Below are 10,000 nucleotides of genomic sequence, written 5' to 3'. Positions count from 1 at the left end.
TGATGATTGATTGATTGATTGAAAGTTCTCTGGCATCCTGACATCTAAGGTTTTACCTAGTGAGACATCAGTATCATACCAGCGAGTTTTCCCCGATTTCCCGATCCACCAGATGACACAATTTATAGTTTTTATAATTCGAATTACCCCTAATAAGTCGATATATATGGAGATTAACACAATATCTGGCTCAAATGGAAAAAAATTTCTACCTCTTACTGGGATCAAATCCTAGCCTCTTTAAATGAATGGGAAGTGCAGTTAGCACTTAGGGTCCGACTTCTTTTAGAACCTCTGGTGACATGATTCGTCGCGACCATGGATTTCATTTAAAGACATTAGGGCTCGATCACAGTATGAGGTAGAAATTATATATATATATATATATATATATATATATATATATATATATATATAGATATATATATATATATGTATATATATATATATATATATATATATATATATATATATATATATATATATATATATATATATATATATATATATATATATATATATATATACATACATACATATATATATATATATATATATATATATATATATATATATATATATATATATATATATATATATATATATGCGTGTGTCTGTGTGTGTTCGTGTGTCTATGTATTTTTCTTCCACTTCCCAAAAGCATGCTTTATATAAAATTTATTCTTTCAAAATAAAATCTTCAAATGTCAAGCTCATCACAAAATGTCTTACAACACTTCTCGGCGTTTTTGTCACTGAAATGGAAGTAAAGTATAATAAGCTTCAGAAAAAAAAATCACTAATGGTGAAATAAGACTTTCAATATTCCCGATAGTTAAGAGTTTTTAATTGGGATGGGCAAATATATTCCATGATATATAAAACAAAGTTAAACACTGAAAAATTTAAAGTATAATTGTTAGAAAGTATTTGTCAATGAATATTGCATACCTTGATCTTTTTAATTATATTTGCTGTTGAAGGCAATGCCTTTAAAATTCCAGTGAAAGTTTACGTTTGATTAGTGTATCATATCCAACTCTACTTTAGTTGCTCAAAAATATATAAACTGGAAAATTGTTTATGAGGAAAGGATTCAATGGATTTATGCTCTCTTGATTATAATAGTATCTCCCGATTTGGTCTTCAGCAACTAACTCACTTCTTGAAATTATGGCTTAAGTTCCATTAAAGGATTTACTCCACATCACACAATCAATCTTTGGCCTCATCCTTCAATTAGTTTTTAATGCATACCTCATTTTCATACATATAATTATTGCTTGCATAATTGTTTTTAAAGAATATGCCATCCATAATGTAAAACTAGACATTCCTGTAATTTGAACAACCTTACCTTTTGTAATTTTCAGTACAACGTACTTCTCTAAAATGATTATTCAAAGTACGACCATATAATAGAATGATCTCATTTTTTAACAATTGAAACATTAGAAGTTAAGAAAGTTATACTGGATTTAAACATTTTCTTGTTGAACAATCATTTGAGTCTAACGTTATAATAAGAATAGCTCGCCTTATTTCTTTATTCGTAGTATTTCATTTCTTTCTAAATTTTTCTTATTGAGGTTTGCAGCTCAATTATGATCTGACGAACAATTTGCATACCTTGTTTGATAAGTGCTGATTTAACGAATCAATAAAATATATCAGTTCCTTAAAACAACTTTTCGTTGAATACAGTATACCTAAGCAATTTCACTGTTGTTTAAATCTACATTTCTAGAAATAATTACCATATCAGTTCTTTTGAGGAGAGGAGGAAGGAAAGCAAAACATATACAGTAGTGCAATAGAGACAGAGGCGGGAGTCAGACAAGGCAGTCCCAGTTCTTGCTTCCTTTCCACCGCTACACCAACCTAGTGATTCGTATGGTCAAGGAGTATGGTCAGGATGGTTGGCTTCGATTTTTACACGTGTTATTACTGAATGATGATACTATATTAGTCAGCACCACACAATTAGGGATCAGATGAAAATTTAGAAAAAAAGTGTTGAATTATTGTAAGGAATATGATACGAAGGTTAACGACGAAAAGACCAAGCTGATGTGTGTCAACATTAAGGACCCCAGCCCTCTTGTTTTTAACAAAATAATGGCAGAATGTTGTGACTTATATTTTTATTAAACTTTAAGCAATCAGATCATGAATGCTCCCATATACAAACAGGTTGAAGAGTATATTAAGAAGCATGCAAAGAGCCTGCTGAAGTTCCCGTACTTTTTATCTAAAAATAATGATGCTTTTGATTTTTTTTGGTAAAACGAAAGGTCTGGTCTGCAGGATTAAATAGTGCAGTATTTTATTATTCTGAAACTTGGATGTTAAGTAACTTGAAAGCTGCTAGTAATGCGTACCAGTGTAGTTTGCGTGGTCTCCTAAGTGTCAGAAAAGTTGTCTTCCCTGATTTAGTGAATTTAGAATACGGAGTACCAAGTGCAACACCATTTATCAAGAAAAAAAAAAAAGAAAAACAGCTAAATATTTTAGGAAAACTTTGTTCTCGACCAGACTATAAAAGGAGCTACTTTGCTACTGTCATAAATAAATCCATAGAAGTACAATCTCCGATGGGCATCTACAATGGCCAGTTACAGAAAACTCAAGAGGATCCAATATTAGACGAAAACAAATACTAAAACGCCACGTGAACAACAATTTTGAATCAACTCGATGGGTGACTTACAAACAGCCTTGGCTGAACTCACATCTTGAGTCTCCAGTACTATAGAAAAGAACACACCTTTTTGTTCCAGAGCATCACCGAATTGCTCATACGCGATTACGATTGAGTTCTCACCACCTTAAAGTTGAGACTGGACTATGGTCAAGAATTTCCCGTGTGGATCTGTGCAGGATGATATGCATGTCATCTTGAACTGTCCTTTGCTCATGCATGATAGAGAAGATTTTTCAGGGATTAACTTTAATTTCTTTCATGGTTGCATGAGCCATATATACCGGTATTCAGTGTCACCCAACTTTTTATTCAATATAATTCTGAATAACTGCAACCCATTTAGATAATATTTTTCTTATGTTGTAATGTAATTTTTATTTATATTTTAGATTAGGTCTACATCTAGAGCTCATTAAAGCCAATGAGCAGTTTAAAGATCATAAGGGGCAATCATCAGTTAATTTAGGATCTTTACCTTATATTAGATTCACTGAAGTTAATAAATAAAAAAGGAAATATATATTTTCAACTGTATAAAAGTGTAATAATTATTGTCAGTTACTAACTAACTAACTAACCGACGGACTAACTAACTAGATTTGAAGCTTTGCATTTCAACCAATTGGTTTTTCCTCATTTTCTTCCAACTTAATAATAAAAAGAAAAACGTATATAAGAGAGGAATGACCTTACGAGGTTTTCATTGCAAGATCTAAGCCTTGATCATTAACTATTATTGATGCTTTCTCATTCTCTCTCTACCTCCCTGTCTCTCTTCCTTCTCTGGACTTCCAGAACTCATCCGAGTTTTATGATGATTCCGAAAAGGGAACACCCAGAAGATTTGAAAAAGGATAGGAATAGATGAGTAAATGGAAGAAGATGAGGTAAAAAAAAAAAAAAAAAAAAAAAAAAAAAAAAAAGAGACGTGGGTGTGAGTGTGGATAGAGGGGCAGGTACGGGTTTGGAGGAAAATTAAGAGGAAGTGTTTAAGACATGTAGATGGGGAAGGAGGGAAAATGAAAAAGTGGGAGATATAGGTAATTACGAAGGAATATGGACTGCAACAAAAGTTGGGGAGATGTCTTGGCAAGGGGAATAAAGAGCGTCTCTGAGAGGGCATCCCAGTTCCAAAAGACAGGAACTATTTTTTCCTGAATAGAAACTGCTGCTGAAAAAAAAAAAAAATCACATTTCTAATATAGAGTCACTGAAGATTTTGAAATACTAAGAAAAAGATAATTTTAGAAGCTGTAACTACGGCGACGTGTAGCATAAATATGGCGGCAGATTTCTTCAAATGAGCTTATTCATGATTTGACAGTACAAGTAAGTTTGAACGTAGCAATGAGTGTTGTGTCGTCCTATCTTTGAAGTCACCCACTCTTTGATGAAACTTCTTAACTGCAGCCGTTAATAGTCCACTGCAGGACAAAGGCCCCAGATATGTCTTTATTCATGTCTGCGGCTTACACATTTTAATCAGCATGCTGGCCTCTACGGTAGTGTCATGATGGGAGATTTTTGTCTGATATTATATATACACATACACACACACACACACACACACACACATATATATATATATATATATATATATATATATATATATATGTTTGTGTGTGTTTATACACACATATATATATATATATATATATATATATATATATGTATATATATATATATATATATATATATATATATATATATATATATATATATAGAAATACACACACACACACATATATGTATATATATATATATATATATATATATATATATATATATATATATATATACAAATACACACACAGATACATATATATATATAAATTATATATATATATATATATATATATATATATATATATATATATATTATATATATATATATATATATATCGTTACTTATTAGGGTCAAACAAGCAACAACATATAATGACTTCAGTCATTCACAAAATTACTAATTACCAGATTCGTTAAGAGAACTCAAGACCCTTTCTCTACATTAGGAATTCATTGCGTTGTGTTACAAAGATAAATGATCATACTATATTCTATTGAGCTTTTGCCCCAATTATTACTTGGTTTCATATGAAGTTCTTACCGAGTTCGGATTACAAATAGGCACGGGTGAACCACGATACCACATATAAATATTTGATTTTACCCAGTCACGGAATCCCACGCACAGATATGCATATCCCTAGCGAATTATCCCATCCAAGGTAACTAAATATTATATGATACTCATCCAAACTTCGGTTGATTAATTCATCCACTTCATTAAATGCTGGGAAGGAACGGCTTCGTTAATCAAATGAAATTCTCTGCATCCTGATTAAGTCCACTGAAGATTACGCTACAAGCGTTGAGAAGTGACAGGCAGCAACTGTCTCGACTTACCTCTGCTGCCTCTGTCATAAACATAATGCGTTCGCTCTCTCTCCCAAAGTCATGACTTCCGCTTCGTTCGCCCACGACAAAAGAAAACAACAAACAAACGAAACCAACTATTCAACGCAAACCGAACGAAACTATTCAAACAACTTACATCGCACTGTTAACCACTTATACAACTATTCACAAGACAATATTCCTTGGTAACAATGCTTATTACAATTAAATATAAACAAAACCTTCATTTGTACAGAAACCTGCACATTTCCACTTAACGCAATGTAATATAAAAGAAAATTTTCCATATACAATATGAACATAGATATTCAATAACAATTGATTTCCCATGTCGTTATTGTAAGTAACGACATATTCCCCGCCACAAAAGTTATAATATAAAAGTATTTACAACAGTCCCTTTTGAATCAAATCTTTTCTAGTTTCTGCAGCCACCCGAGCAGCCTTCCTGGGTGGTCGGGTACTCACTTCAGGAATTTTAGCAGAATCAGGAGTCTCAACTTCTTGCCATAACTCTAACGGGTACAACTTCACAATGGGACGCATGATCTGGCCATGGGAGGTTTTGAGGGTAGCTAACCTAACTACATTGTCAGACCCCACATGCACCTGAATCACCTGACCCAACTTCCATTTGTTTCTTGGCCCTTCATCATAAACGAGGACGACATCTCCTATTTTGGGCCAAGAATTATGTTGGACTCCAATTCGATGAGTCTCTCTTAACGAAATCAAATATTCATGTTCCCATCTTTTCCATAACTGATCACACAATTTGGATATGTAAAGGAATCTCCTTTCTATATTTTCAGTTTTACTATACAATGGGTCTTCAGATACCTCATCCCAATTAATAGTTTCCTTGGGAAAGGATCTTAATTTCCTACCCAAGATCAGGTGATTGGGAGTTAGAATCTCCTTCTGATCAAGGTCCCCCGAGGTGTAGCTTAGTGGCCTGTCATTTATGATGGATTCCAATTCCACCAAAATGCAGGATAATTCATCATAACTGAGAAGAGCTCGACCAATTACCTTCTTCATACAGGTTTTCAATAGTCCGATCAATCTCTCCCAGATTGCACCAAACCAAGGTGCTCTTGCTGGTATAAATTTCCACTTACACTCTATTTTCTCCAGATGGTTTTGAAAAATGGGGCTCTCTGCCATTGTTCTCAGATATTCAGATGCTGCTACAAAGGTAGTGGCGTTGTCACTCAACATTAGTGAAGGAAAGCCTTTACGGCTGCTAAACTTCCGGAAGGCCATGAGGAATGAGTCAGCGGACTGATTTCTGACTACTTCCAGATGTATACCCCTAATGATCGGGCATGTGAATAGTATGACATACACCTTCTCTGGATTTTGCTTCCCTTCCTTTATCCATAACGCCCCGGTGTAATCCACCCCAGTAACGCTAAAAGGTTGTTTCCGTTGTACCCGGAATTCCGGCAATGGGGGCATTATATTAGTTTTATATGGTTTTCCTTGAACTTTCTTACAGATCACGCAATGATGTAACACGCTCTTGACCAGTTGTCGCAGCTGTGGTATCCAGAACTCCTGTCTTACACTAGCTACAGTAGCGTTCACCCCCATGTGCGCTTGCATCACATGATGTCGTCTTATTAACAACTTACTCAGAACACAACCTTTTGGCAGTAAAGTAGGAAATTTGACTTCTTCAGGTAGTGTTGCATGTTCCAACCTGCCTCTACATCTCATTACATTATTATCCAAAAACAAATTCAACTGGCAAATTAATGTCAATTTTGGGTTTGTTTCCTCCCTTTTCAGGGCTTTTTATTCTTCTGGAAAGTACTCTCTCTGCACGAGAACAATTGTTTTGACCTTTCCTTCTTGTAACTCTTCCAGAGTCAAACTACCAGTTTTCCTGTCATTGGTTGCTAGTCTGCAATTCTTTACGAATCGCAATATCCAAGCTATGGTCTTAAAGACCTTGTCAGCTCTGCTGAATCTTTCCCAATCAAGCAGGCGTGTTGCATCTATGTCCCCTACAACATTGACCACAATGTCCTGTTCACCTTGTATTTGTGTACACCCAACCCATGACCTATCAATTGGCAGAGTGTGATTTTTTAACCAAGGGGGTCCCTCCCACCAAAAGGAGTCCTTTGCTAACACCTTAGCACTCTTTCCCCGTGTCAACCAATCACTGGGGTTTTCTGACGACGGTACGTAAGACAGGACTGACCCCGGAATCAAAGAGTTAATCTCAATTACTCTGTTTCTCACAAACACAGGCAGAACATTACTGGACACAATCCAGCTAAGGGCGACTTTACTGTCTGACCAGACATATAATTGTTTAAATTCCTTCTCATCAAAGGAGTCAATAATAAATTTTGTCATTCTTGCTCCTAGCAACAATGCCATTAGTTCCAATTTCGGAATTGTCAATTCCTTAATGGGCGCCACTCGGCCCTTTGCTAAAATTATATTAGAGCTTTCACCATTTGCTCTATAGGCCACACAACCATATGAAGTTTCGCTAGCATCGCAGAATATGTGCAAGGTATCACCAGTTCCTAGGCTAGCACTCCTAGGAAAGGATATTTCAAAACACTTCTCCAAGTCCTTGCGTATTTCACTCCATTCCTCTTGTAGCGGGTTGGCGAGTTGTTTGTCCCAATCCAGATGTTCCTTCCACAATTTCTGCAAAAATATCCTTGCTTTCATAGTAACAGGGAGAAGCAATCCCAATGGATCGTATATTTGGGCAATGGTACTGAGAATCTCTCTCTTTGTTTGACTCGATCTATTAATATGAGTTGGATTGATAGTTAATACGTCTTTAATTATATCCCAATTCAATCCCAATACTTTATGTATTTGGTTTTGTTTGGCTTCAGTTTGATTAGCAGCAGCAATAGTTTGTATAGACTCGCTATTGCTAACCCACTCCTTCAAATATAAGTGAGCCTGAGCAAATATTTTGTTGGCATTAAAATATAAATCCATCAACTCAGATTCACCATTAGCCGTAAATTGCAAATTATCTACGTACAAACCTTTCTTCAGTCTTTCCGTTACATCCACTGTCTTGGACCGCGGTAACCACGAGACCACAGTGGACAAGTGATGCTTGATGGTTGCATTTAGAAGAAAAGGTGAGCATGTAGCTCCAAATAATACCACTCTAAATCTGTATACTATTAATTTACTATTGGGATCTGTTGGATTTTCCAACCATAAAAAACGCGTATAATTGCGATCTTCTTCACGTAACTGTACCATTGAAAATGCCTTCTCAATATCACTAATGCAAGCAAAGGTGTTAGTTCTAAATTGCAGCAGGACTCTGAGTAGATCAGCCGTTACGTGTGGTCCAGTCCATAGACAATCATTCAGGCTTAATCCATTTTTACCTTGTTTTGATGAGCAATCAAACACTATTCTTATTGGAGTAGTGGCACTGTCTTTAAGCACTCCATGATGTGCCAAGTAATGACAATCCACATCAGATTTATTATAGATTACCCTTTCAATGAATCCTCTATCTTCTTGCTCTTGCAAGATTTTCTGATAATGATCCAAGTAATCCACATCTTTCTGAAACTTGATGCTCTGCTGTCGAAGTCTACTCATGGCTAAACCAAAATTGGTCTTCAATCTGAATCTATTGGTTCTCCACGGCAACGCCACAACATACTGTTTATCAATTTTAGAATAGGTTATAGTGCTCTCAAAGTCCTTTTGACCCTCTGGTCTTGTTCTCGCAACTCACTGCAATCTATTCCCAGTCTATCCAAACTCCACAATGCGTCCAGATCAGTCTTGGGATTTTTATTATGAGTAGCTTCAATTCCTTCAGTTTGTACAGCTAGCTTCAAAATTGTCACCTGAGTTTCCCTAGTGGGGGGAGCACTACATGTGCCTAACACTACATAACCAAATATGGTCGGCAACAATATTAAATTTCTAACCCTTTTGAACCCTGGATGCAAAATATTATAAACATTATCAACCCCTACCAACAATTCAATAGTTGATTGATTCTCAACAGGCAAATCAAAATCTTTATCAGCCAAGCTGATCTTAGTTTTACATAACGACTTTAAGCTTCTCTTAACGTCAAATTTCTTCGCATATTCTGGCAGCTCATCCACCACTATGCAGTCCATTATTATCAACTTGCCTTTATGCGGTATGGCGACGCTTATCAACTCGTATTCATGAACAGGTTTACTAGCTAGATAACCTCTCACAGCCATCTTTTCAACTCCTTTGGACCTATATTGCAGTCTCTCTAGAGCCGATCTTTTAATAAATGTCCTCTCAGCACAAGTATCCAACAGCCGTCTAAGTCGTACCATTCGACCTTTCTTCCCTTTCAGAGGAATTGTTGCTGTTGGTAATATGGATTGCTTACCTGATTTATTTGGTTTCTCCTGCTCATTTACTGATAGTGTTCCCACTTGTACACCACTTTGTTTATTCTTGCTTTGCTTTGTTGTTTGGTCCCTATCACACAAGATGCGATGATGTCTCAAATTACAACCATTATTGCAACTTGATTTGTCACAATCCCCACTAAAATGTTTCTTAGAAGCACACACAAAACATAACTGCAAAGCTCTGACACGATTCAACCTTTCATCTCTGGTTGCGTAAGTTTTGCACTGAGTCCACCAATGTTCTTTATCACAAAGAGCACATCTTGTGGATTGCTGATGACTGGACTTATTCACATTTCCCTTGGTTTTTGGTCTAACAGCTTGGGATTGATTTACCGTGAATGTAGATATTGACGACAGAATTTCAGTTTTATTTACATCAGTTGAAACAAAAGTTCTTAGATTGCGAATCTCCTCTTCAAGGTATTTCCTAAAGGTGTCTAATACCAACCAATCGTCTCCA

The sequence above is a fragment of the Palaemon carinicauda genome, chromosome 1 (assembly GCF_036898095.1).
Source record: "Palaemon carinicauda isolate YSFRI2023 chromosome 1, ASM3689809v2, whole genome shotgun sequence".
Lineage (NCBI taxonomy): Eukaryota > Metazoa > Arthropoda > Malacostraca > Decapoda > Palaemonidae > Palaemon > Palaemon carinicauda.
Note: the sequence above shows the minus strand (reverse complement) of the source record.